Below are 12,174 nucleotides of genomic sequence, written 5' to 3' on the forward strand. Positions count from 1 at the left end.
CTAATCACTATATTGTATACCTGAAATTAATATAAAATAATATTGAATGTCAACTGTAACTGAAAAAATAAGTTAATTAAAAAAGAGTAATTAGTATGTTGGCTGTTAATTGTGGAAATGTTTTAACTTTAAATAAAGAGAATAAATAAATAAATAAATAAATAGATCTTTCATTGTAAAGTTCTAATCAAAGAATCCTGAAGAAAAACCTTCAGGAGAGCCCCCTGGCACCAGGTGGGTGAGTTGGGAAGACAGCAGCCAGGGAAAGGGCCTCAGTGACCTAGGCTGGTAGGTTGTTTTTTAGCATGAGCTGCAAACAGAGAGGCCCGCTACCCCCACAAATGCAGCACCTCTGAGCTAGGCACTTGATATGCGTTATCATGCAACCAAGGGACCAACCCAGAGTTGCTAGTAAGAAAATCCATCTGAAAGAGTGTTCTGAGCAGATGAGCAGCCCAGTGGGGCCTGAGCTCCAGAAGCACCATCCTGTAGTGACGACCCATCCTACCATCAGCCCTGAGGACACACTTTTACTGTGTGATGACCCATCCTGCCATCAGCCCTGAGGACACACTTTTACTGTTCCAAATCTAACATACAGAATCCACTCAGTTCCCATAACAAATCAGTAGCTAAGGAGGCACCCTTGTCTGACTCCACTCTCTCACCAGAGAGAGGCAAAGAGAACAGGTGGGTGAAAGGAGGCCGTGTTGCTGGACTTGGGCTGGAAGAGCGGTTAGCTGGGGGTGCAACAGAGACGTGCCAGCTGGACAGGCAGGCAGACTGAACCCTTGTCCACATCCTCAGTGCCACTGCTAGCTGTGTGGCATCCAGAAGTCACACAACTGAGCCTGTGTGACTTCTACAAGCCTCAGTTTACTCATCTGTAAGAGGGGGCATGCATAGCCATCACACAGGGACATTGTGAGGATGGAGTGACAGAGCACAGATGGAGCCTGGCACACAATAGGAGCTTGGGAAATACCGGTTCCCTACCTCATCTTTTCCTGGCTCCCTGACAGGTAGGCAGTGATCTGTAGGGATGGAACAAAATGGTGCCAGGCCCAAGATAAAGAGTGTACAGTGTGTAGGTTAATTCACATAAAGGCTGAGAACAGTGCAGGGTGCAGCGTAGAGTTCCATGTGTTAGCTAGCTTTATTATTATGTTATTACTATTATCGTTGTTATTATTATTATTAAGCTAGGGAAATGCACCAACGTCCTGAATAAGTTTATGGAAAAGACTCCTAAAGAAGGCTGAGCACTAGTGAAGAAAAGTCTCCTGAAGCCTCCTGACAAGTAAGCCTCCTGTGCAAGTAACCACATCACAAGGTGGAAGAATCAGAGAGATGCCTCATGGTTTTTGCGGACATGTGAGCATTAAACACCCAGAACCAGAAACTGGCCTGATGGACCCATTCCACATTGCCTTCATTACCAGCTTTTGAACTTTTCTATCTAACACAGATGCAGAACAGAGTAAATTTGCTGCAAAATTAAGTTAGCAAGCATCATGCACGTCCAGGCAAGAGCTGGGCTATTTTCACCCACACAGACAGGTGGGCAGCTCCCACAACGTTCCAGAGGTTCTGCTGGGAGTCGGGGCCAGAGAAGTCACTGCAAGGCTGGGACGCTGTAGCCTGCCTTCTGAGGACAGCTTTATTTACGCTCTTGCAGAATGTACAAGCGGGTCTTGTTTTTCTGGACGATTAGAGAGGCGGCTCACATAGCGTCCGTGATTCTACATTTAGAATTGTGTCTTCATTCACATTCTTTCCACGCAGCTCATGGCTCCTGGACTGGAAGAGAGTGGTCACTTTGCCTGGGCCGGTCCCCTGGAAAGATGTCAACTCCGGCTCATGCAGATCCTAAGCTCCTGGTCTAGAGCTTGGGCTGTGCTTGGTGCTGGGGTAATAGGCACTAGTGTGCCCACCATGACCAAACCAGAGGTGGGGCCCAGGGCACGAGGGAGGAGGAAGCACATTCTGCAGATTCTGCAGCAGCCAGCTGTGGTCAGGCTAGCTAGATGGGGCCCCAGGCTGCACTCTGAGGTCTCCTGCTCCCAGGACAGACCTCTTGCCTTGTCGACTATGTTTATTGTTTTCTCTCCGATCTCTCCTGTTGACAACCTGCTGGCCACTGCCCCGCCCTCTGAAGTTTACCCGGGTCATCCTCATGGTTCTTTTCTCCATCAGCTCCTGCAGCACAGCAAAGCTCACCACTTCTAGGATCCGAAACCAGACATGAGGTCATGTTCTCCACCTGTGAAGAATGAAAAGTAAGCTGGGAAGAAATGTACTGAGGGGTGGGAGGAAAGCAAGTCAGGAAAATCCAGGGCCTGCTGAATCAGTTCAGCTGACGTTATTTGAGCCCCAAAGCAAACTGCTCCACAAAGATGAGATTTAGTGATGCAATCTTTCCTAAAATCTGGAACAAAAGGACTGAGTCAAACACAGATAAGATATGTACTGGCTATAAATTTGTTTCCACGTGTAAAACGGAAAAAAATTAACTAGAACATCAAATCCACGATTTCAGAGGTATTGTTGTTTATCATAAAGCTCTATTTTTAAGATCTCTTTAAGGAAATATAGTAAGTAAGCAATGGTACAGAGAGTTGAAGATGTGGCAAAAATCATGAAAACCATAGCAAAGACTGAGATTTGAGAAGCTTTGCAATATACAAGCATATCCGTGTACATGAACTCTGCTCTTCAACCCCACGGAGCATAGGCAATCTGTCCATCTTAGAGATGAGTACACTGAGGCACAGAGAGCTTAAATGATTTGGCTGGTGTCAAATAGCTGAAAAGTACAATGGGCCAAGGCTCCAAATCCTATGCTTTGTTTTGTTTTTTTCATGCTGGTTCATATCTCAAGTTGATTCTTTTCATCTGCTAGGTTGGCTAACATTAGTTTTGACAAGCAGAGGAGGAGGATGGGGTCGGTAAAATCAAAGTGTTCACTTTGGGCCCCCCTCAAACCATCTCTGAGTGCTGATCAGTGAGCAGGTGTCCCCACAACCAGGTCCTAAGTTCTCAGGGCAAACGGCAAGGTACGAGGCCCCAGGAGAAGGAGGGCTGGATGCTCCTGCTTGTTGGAATCTGACCCCTCCAGCTGTGGGGTGCCGAGGACCTAGCTCCTCTTTCTGACTCAGTTCTAACTGATGTGCCACCAGCGGGTTCAAGGCTGGAAGTGGTGCCAGGCCCCGCTTTGGGACTGGGACAGAGGTTGCTGGTCATGAGGAGCCATGAGGGGGCAGGAGGGGTAGTCTGCAAACAGATACAGAGATACAGTGCGATGCAGATTTCCCTGGGTGTTGAGGACCACACAGAGCAAGGCAACCAGCGGGGAGTGGGCACCTCAGCTTTTCCAGGCTATGGGGCAAGGAGTGTGAGAAAAGCTCTTGGAAAGAAAGAAAACAAGTTCTGGCTTTAAATCCTGGCAGTGAGTGGACTCTCACGGGACCAACTTGGGAGGGTGAGGTCACCCAGGAGCTGGCACCACATGAGAAAAGGCATAGGGGTTGGAGAATGTCTGGGAGTCTGTAGGCAGTTTGGGGAGCAGGTGACCCCAGGGCCAGACAGAAAAGGACCATTGGGCCAGCCCCTCCCAGAGACGGAGAGGGGGCTTTCACCTGGCAGAACGGGACCTGTCTACTGGCACTTGGACCTTGCATGGCTAGGCTCCCAGGGGCACTTACCTTGCCTCTTCCCTGATTATTTCACATCTTTCTGCAACCCTCTCCCCGAAACCCCAGCCTGGCCTTCCCCCAGCCTGCAGCTGGGCATGTTATTTTGCTCCCAAAGCACAGCAGAGTATAGCTCCTTACTCGAGGAATGCAGCCTGCGGTCCTCAGAGCCGATGATGAAAGGGGCTATTTCTGCCCCAGGGACATCAGTAGGCCTCCGGGCACTGGCTCCCAGCACACACTGTCATGTTTTTACTGTTTCCCTAAACAAATGTTTGCCTTTGCACCTTGGGATATTGTGATTTGAATGTAGGTGCTGGAATAGCTTTAGAAATGGTTCTGGGTTGAAGTTGGAATCATGCTTAGGGTCCAGCTAACCAGCCAGCAATTTCGCACTCCCCAAGTTATCTATTACCGCTTGGCCGTTCTGGATGTAAAAATAGCTGCTGAGGCTGTTTGTTTAATCTGACTGTTACTTGACACCACGCGGGTGTTGCAGTACGCACTGTTTGCCTCTTCCCCACCAAGAACACCATTTGATTTCCCCGGCTGGGTCTCTATTTAGGTACGCTTCCCAAACTTCCAGTGTCTGGCCAGCTTCTGGTCACTGATTTCCCTCAGGTGGGCAGGGTTCCTCAGGTGGAGAAGAAGAGGTTTGGGTCTCAAATCCATTCCCTTCTCATCTTTGGGCAGCCTAGCGAACAAGGGAAGAAGTCTGGCTGCTGGAGAGCTGGGCTGCTACAAGTCAGGCTTTTCATCCATTCCCGTGGAGGCCTGAAGATCAAGCAGCAGAAACTCGGAGAGAGAAAGGTAGGGTGCCGGCTTTGGTTTCTCAGCATAGGCAAGGAAGCACAAGCTCCCCTCGCGGCAGGGACTTTCGCTCTGGGCCAGCGGGGTTGGGGAAGGAGCTCTGGGCCAGGGCACTGTGCGGGGCGGGTGAGTGGCGAGAGGCTGTTTCTCAGCCTGCTGGGTGTGCCATGGGTGCAGGACTGCTGTGTGGACCATGGGGGGTCCATGTACAGAATACGTGGTGTAGACATGTGTGACTTTGTCCTTATGTGCATTTGTCAGGGCACCCTACTCCCACACAGCTGAGTGGTCACAGGCCTGTGGATGTGCCCAGGTTGCTGTGTTGCCAAATGTGGGCGACCCCAGGGTCACACGCTCTATGGCAGGAGACTGGCTGTGTTGTGTCCCCCAGCACTGGGACAGGCAGGATCCGACCAGCTGTAACGAAGAGGGTAATTGGTCATCGAGACATTCTGACCATGGACACTGAGAGCATGAGTGTATTCAACGCAGAGGCCCCCCCACCAGGCTGTGTGTTCCCCCCATACCTTTGGGATCTCCAACCAGACTCCCGCAGGGCAGGCTTCACCAAATCTAAAATCATATCTTTATTTTTTCTCATGGAGAAGAATTGATAATTGAGAAGAACAATATTGAATAAATGTGGAAAGCTAGATAACCTTAAACAATTAGTATTTAGGGACTTTAACCCCCCCCCCCATGGGTGTTAATAATGGAGGAGACCATGCGTGTGAGGGATAGGGAGTCTGTGGGAAACTTCTGTGTCTTTCACTCAGTCGCTCGATTTTGCTGTGAACCTAAAACTGCTCTAGAAAATAAAGGTGATTTTCTTAAAAACTAAATTATGGGCCACTTCTTTCAACACATCTAGCCCCATTCTAATAAAGTCTACTTGAAGTAATATTTTTAAAACCCACAAGTATAGGGATCCTGCAGTGCAGATTAAATAAATTTTTGTGTTAAATGAGGTCCAATTTTTTTAAAAAATTAAAGTTTATTGGGGTGACAATTGTTGGTAAAGTTACATAAATTTCATGTCCAATTTTCCAGCATTTGAGTTCCCTTTACAGCAGTGGTTGGTAAACCATGGCTGTGGACTGAGTGCCTAGTTTTGTAAATAAAGTTTTACTAGCACACAGCCACACTCGTTCATTTACATATTGTCTATGGCTACAGCAGCCAAGGTCATAGGGCTGGCAAAAACAAAAACATTTATTATTCAACCCTTTACAGAAAAAGTACTGTACGTCAATGCTCCCTGAGATGAGTCAATTTTGTACACACACAGACACACACACCCACACACACACACACAGAGTCACACACACACCACAGTAAGAGTTCTGGCAGTTAAAACAGCCTGTGAGCTGGACCCTTCAGGGCCAGTGGCTGGCTCTGGAACCCCCTGCCTTTTCCATGGGCCGGTTTTTGTAGTCTGGCTGGTACAGGAAGTGTTCAGTTCACCACTGGGAGAGTTAGCTTTGCTGTGGAGTGTGGCCTGAGCTGAGCAGGGCAGATTGTGCTTATCAGGATGGTTTATAAATAGACATCTCCGGGTGACCTGAGTCCAGCGTGCGTCTGCCCCTGGGTCTGTGGGAGGAGAACAATTGTGCCTGCTCTCTGGTGACCAGCAGCTCGTTGGGATGGGAGCAACTGTGCCTGCTGGAAGGAAAGGGGACTGGTGGAATGCTGGGTCCTGGTAACAGAGGGGCTTGGATGCCCTGGAAACCAGGGAGACACAAGTGTGTGGAGGAGACAGGGAAGACCAGAGAGGGCTACAAGTCCTCAGAAGAAGTATGCACTCACCCCAACGTCTTTTCACGAGCAAGTGTCTTATTGTTTTGCACTTCTTTACTCCTGAGCCTAAGGAAGCCCTAGAGACACTTACAGAATGGGGAAGTCCCATGGTTGGAAATAGCCCTGTCCCCCCAACTTAGGCCAGAAATCTCAGTACAGAAATCTACCGGCCAGTGGAGCTGGGGCTGGGCCATCTTCTTCGTTGTCTCCTGAGATTTCATTCCATCTGCCCAGGGTTACTACAGAGACACAAAGGTCTTTAAGAGAAGGCAGCCCTCATGCAGACACACAGTGCTGACACTTCCCAACAGGCTACTGTGGGTCTTGGTTTTATGCCATTTGAGGGTTTAAACCACATTTCACCAAATCCAGCCAATCCACGGCCCTACAACTCAATCTTATATTTCATTTAGTTAGTTGGGAAAACCCCAAACATCTCTTAGTTTTGACTTGGTTCCCAGGAGTTACATGACTCAAGCTAGTGAGGGTGGATGGAAAGGGAATGACAAGGTCAAGGTACATGTATCAAGACCCAGAAATGGAGTATATGAAGCACTGCTGATGTGTCACCCCCACTGTATGTCATCAATATCATTCTAGAACATTCCTTGGAGGGGGCTGCTTGTGTAACGCATAACCTCCCAAGTCAAGATGGAAGCAAAGCAGATTCTCAGCTGACCTCAGCTGTCAAGTGCAAGACTGAAGACTGCTTGGTTCAAGTGCATTCCCTTTGGAGACTGTGTCAGTCAGCCTCATGGAGCTTGAAAGCAGAGAAGGAACCCAACAGCTTGGGCATTCAAAGAGCCAATCAACCAGTAATAGCTTTCTTCCCAGCGCCTGACAGACAGACCTCCTTTTCTTGGTAGGAAGGGGAAACGGACCCCTTTGGACCACATCACATGAAGGTTGGGAAGAGTTCTTCCATGTGACCTCCCTCAAGGCTGTGCCCAGAGAGAACATGAGCACAGCCCACGCGGCCAGGCCCAGAAGGGCTTCCAAATCCCCAGGAGGTGCCAGCATATGGCCTCAGCGTGAACTTGGGGCCTCCTAGGGACCTGTGCAGCCTGCACACTGCTCCCTGGCCCTAGGTGGTCTCTTCTGTCCCTGAGGGGCCTCTTCAAAGGAGAAGCTGAGCCTCTGAGGGACTGCAGGGCTGAGCTAAGGGATGGATTTCATCTCAGCCACCTCCCATCTTAAAGCCTTCGCCTGCAGCTTAGGGAAGGCCAGAAGGAGAGGAAACTCTGAGATTTGCTTGAGTGACCAGTGCTTCCCCCACTCCCTGCCAAGTCTGGAGGCTGGTTTCAGGCTTCCCGCCTCTGAGCCCTGCCTGTGACAGCCGGGTCACTTTGGAGCTGCCCCTTGGCTTGCCTGGTCCTAGGGCAGCCTAGCCACATGCAGCACCACCAGCTCATCACCTCACCTGGCCTTGTCTGCTCCTCTCGGAGACAGGTTAAACCCAAAGGCCACGGAGGTCAACAGATCAGAACTGAGTCATTTCTTGCCCTCAGTGTGCCCACCATTTTCATTAGGGCAATTGCTGGCTGCACTACTCCCATATGAAAGGTGCTTATGTACATTTCCTGGTCCTATTCCAGTGTGATAGGTTTTAGGATCCCCTTCACAGAGTAGGCACTGCAGCTTAGAGAGGTTGAGTAATTTGCCCCAGTATGCACAGCTACCAAGGGGCAGAGATGTAAACTTGGAGCCTGAGTCCAAAGTCCACATCTTTTCCTAACTGCTCACTAGACCTATAGCTCACATCAGCCTCCAAAGGAGTCTCTACAAAGGAGGCTGTTCCATTCACCACAAGTCAAAACCTCCCTTAGAAAGGCCACAAGTGCCCAGGCAAGTCGGTCCCCTCAGAGCTTCAGACAGTCCACCCTGCTCCCGGGAGGCTGCTGGAGCACTCAGCAGGGGCGTCAGGACATAGCAGAACTGGCCAGCTCCACCCTCCTCAGCAAGCCCCTGGGCCTCAACTTCCCCCTCTGCAAAATGGGGATACCAACAGTGTTGAATGCCAACCAGTGGGAATTCTATCTCAAAGGGTCCTTCATGAATTAAATGAGCAAACATGAAAAGCATCAAGCCTGTGACAGAAATACAAGAACTGCTTGCTTCCTTCAACCATCCTATTTGTCCATTATTTTCTCTCCTGCTAAACTCCAACCTGAGGCATTTTTTCCCAGAGGCCACTAAAGAGAAATTCCAATGCTTCAGGGTTTAGCTGATCATGCTCATTGCTCTGGGGGAGAGCAACTGGCACCACAGAGAACTTACTCCGTCTTCACAGTGGCCTCTGAACATTCACACATCATTATTGCCTCCCCTCTTATGCCAAAGAGACTCATGGATCTTGACACCTTTAGTGCTTGGAGTGGAGGACGCAGCCCTGGAGAGGAAGTGATATTGCCGACACACGGCAATGTGGCAGTATCTGGTGACCTCAGCACACACCAATGTCAGCCAGGACACCCTGCTCTGCCTCCCAGCCCCTCCTGAGGAATAGACAGGCAGTTAAAACTTTACCTAATTTGACCTAATTTACCTAACTTTAATCTTAAACCTCAAGGGCAAGGGAGGGCAAGAGTCTGAACTGTAACTGAGGTGCAAGATTTCCCCGGATGGCTTTGGATGACTGCCTAGGAGATGCAGACCCATCGTTCAAGAGCAATGCCATACAAGCACTCATGCTACTGTGGGGCAGCCACAATCCATTCTAAGAATGAGACCTGAGTGCTTTGCTAAGGCTAGGAAACCAGCAGAGAGGGCAAACACGGGTGGGACCAAGGACAGGGGAGCCCTCTGGGTGCTCTAGTCAGTCGCTGCCTCGTTTCTCTCCCCCATTTATGTTGGGGAAAGTGACCCTCAGGTCCCCGGCCCTGGATTAAACAGGTTGTGTGGTGGGGACAACAGTCACATTTATGGATGGTCACCAGGTGCCGACCACCTCACAGACACCAATCACGGAGTCCTCACCATGACCCCACGAGGCAGGTACGATTAGTAGTTCCACTTCACAGACAAGGAAACCAAAGCACAGAGAGGTTTCGTAATGAGCCAAGGGCCAGTCACAGCCAGTACAGCTAGGGACCATGCCCAAGGGGGTCTGACTTCTGTCCAGGTCCTTTTCATGATGTTATAGTGCCCAGTCTGGAGATTTGAAATGATGCATGTGGGCATTTACTGAGCACCTACTATGTGCTTTCCATACATGAGCTCATTTAAGGCACAAGGTAATCCTATTGTTGTAGATATAGGATGTCTTCCCTGCACTGTCTGCTTCAAAGATCCAAGGTCTCTAGTGGTGGAAGCTTCCATTCATCAAGTCCTTACTCTGTATATGTCTGTCTCTAATGGGCTCTTAACAGTTCTTTACCCCCACCCTTCACAGTCACCGGGGAAGTAGGTATTGTTGCAGATGAATGCGCAGAGGCTCAGAAAGGTGAGGTAACTTGTCGCCTGGCACAGGGCTAGGAACGGGGGTGCTGGTCTGACTCTAAGCTTCCTGCTCTTTCCACCACTCTCTGCTTGGTGCCCAGGCTGGACCCTGCTGGCTGTTGGTGTATGGACTGGCAGCCAAAGCTCTCCCACAGCTGCCTTCAAGCAAGCCCACCTCTCTTTCCATCTCCTGACCATGCAGCTCGTACTCACCGCTGTCTGGTATCCCTTCATAGGTGACCATCCCATGGACAGAGCCACATTTCTGATTCATCTCTGCACCCTGCACACACACGGCCTGCCCAGGGCCAGGCCTAGAGCAAGGCAAACACAGCCCAAACCACAGTGGGTGACAGCCCTGAGACCCAAATGGCCCAAGAGCCTATGACCTACGGGTAAAGCCTCCCAGAAGGGGCCCGGGTGGTGGTACTCCAGGTGGTCCCAGACAGCAGCATGCCCACCCCCACTCTTCCCCACCCTGTCCTCCTGAGATGGCCCCTCCTGGGTATGGCCCAGCATGCAGTGTAATAACCCCCCACCCCCACCCCACCCTGTGGCCTTCTGAGAAGTTAGGACACTGCCTTAGGGAAGGAGACAGGGACAGATTCCCTCCTTGTTCTCAGACACAGTGGAAGCTCCAAGAAGCTGATCTTTTCACATCAACTTGAGCCATTGTTTTAACTAGCCTTGCCTGTTGGAAGAGCATTTTTCAGTTTTAATTTTCAGAAGAATAACCTGGGTAGCTACGTCTGAATTATTTTTCTTGACTCTGTAAAGCATTCCATGAAGCAGGTGGGATGTTTGTCAGTGTTGTGACTGTATCCCCATGGCAGCGAAGTTCTCTCTCTTTCCTTCCCTGGCAAAGCCAGACTCACCGCGACCACACTTGTCAGAGAAAGGACAGTTGTCATCTACCAACCAGCCATCTCCCATCTACTTACCAGCCACCAGCAGGAAGTGAGATGGCCAGGGACAGCTGGTTTCTGATGTGTGGGGGAGGATTAGAAATTCCCAGTAGCTCTCCCCCATACCAGCTACTCTCACCTTCCTGGCCATCAGGGACAAGGAAGATGGCACCCTCCCGGATGCTCCCCCATGACAGCCAGGTCCAAAAGATGCCTTCTCTGGCTTTACTAAAGCAAATGCTCCCTCGTAGGAAGCAGTGGGCCACAGGAGATGGAAGAGAAGGTGCTAAAAGAAAGGCTGCCCACGTCTTTGCCCTGCAGGAGCACTATTGCAGAGGGTGATCTCCCGCCACCCCCCACCTACACACATACACCTGATGCCCCTTGGCCATATAGGAAGGGCAGAGGTATGTAGCACAGAGACCTGGGTCAGAATCCCAACTCTCCTGTTCCCTGGCTGTGTGACCTTGAGCAAGTTCCTCGACCTCTCTGGTCCTCAATTTCTCTGCATCAGATTTCCTTAGCACAAAACACACCAACTGGCCTGGAGTTTGCGGGTATAAGAGCATAGCAGGTCGTGGGAGCTGGGCAAACAGGATGTGCCTCTGGAAGTGCCCAGCAGACTCCCAATGCTCAGTGATGGCTCTTCCAGCGCTTCTCTGCCTTTGTCACCAGCCTTATGGCACCAGTTCACAGATGGGGAAATTGGGTTCACAGATGGTGAGGAGAACTCTGCAGCACCCCAGCCCTCTGGTGGTTCTAGGAGCCCTGCCTGGAACTCCTTTCCCTGCCCAAGCCTGAGGACACCCCAGGGCTGCTTTCAAGGGGTGTCCCTCCCTAGTGGCTGGAGAGAGGATGGTTGCTGAGAGACACCCCACTCCCAGCAAACCCATGTGCCTCTTCTTCTGGGAGCCTCTGAAGGGGCCTCCTCTCTGGACAAGGCTCTCCAAGGTGGAGTCTGGGCCATAGGTCACACTCATCCCTGAAACACCCACTTTACAATCCATAGGGGCTTCCATGAGAACCAGGCTGCTGGGTTTGCCTTCCTATCAGCCCCAGTTTACAAAAACAAGACTAAGGCTTGGACAAATTGAGTGACTTGTCCGAAGGCTGTCTGATGCCACAGCTATTAGCTAGAGAGCTGTGTGCCTGTCAGTAAGGGGCAGGGCAGGCTTTCAAGGCCTTTGCAGCCCGTTTGTGGACTCCCAGGTGTAATGGGGTGCAGGGAATAGAAGGACATCCTGTGGTCTTAAGATGAGCACCAAAGAGACCTGATGGGGGGGCAGCAGGGTGGCCAGGGGTGCGATGGTGGTGCTGAGCAGAGGTTCTCAACGTGCAGCAGGCCCCTGAAGGAGCCTCCGTAAATGCAGGTTGCAGGGACCCTCTCCCTCTCCAGCAGTCTCAGGTTCAAACCCCATACCACCAGGTATTAAACTTTGGTGGACCTCAGTTTCCTCCTCTGTAAGGAACAACAGCAATATCTACTTCACAGGTTGCAAGAATCATTACATAATAATAAATATGAATCAATA

The 12,174-nt window shown here is 50.5% G+C and overlaps 1 protein-coding gene across 6 annotated transcripts in view; it reads left to right on the forward strand.

The window, feature by feature from the left end:
- Positions 1 to 2,141: 2,141 nt before the first annotated feature.
- The window catches only part of C15H10orf71 (chromosome 15 C10orf71 homolog), a 29,930-nt gene continuing 19,897 nt past the window's right edge, over positions 2,142 to 12,174 (forward strand). For 2 of the 6 annotated variants that reach the window (XM_019730121.3, XM_074337256.2), the window contains exons 1-2: positions 2,142 to 2,279; positions 4,386 to 4,502. The gene's annotated coding sequence lies outside the window, so the exon portion shown is untranslated. Of the gene's footprint in view, positions 2,280 to 4,153; positions 4,503 to 12,174 lie in introns of those variants that run through there. The other 4 variants (XM_019730120.3, XM_074337257.2, XR_012497949.2 and 1 more) reach the window with 3 other exon arrangements.

Source organism: Rhinolophus sinicus, chromosome 15 (genome assembly GCF_057876585.1).
Source record: "Rhinolophus sinicus isolate RSI-liver-muscle chromosome 15, RSI-T2T, whole genome shotgun sequence".
In the NCBI taxonomy this organism is placed as follows: domain Eukaryota; kingdom Metazoa; phylum Chordata; class Mammalia; order Chiroptera; family Rhinolophidae; genus Rhinolophus; species Rhinolophus sinicus.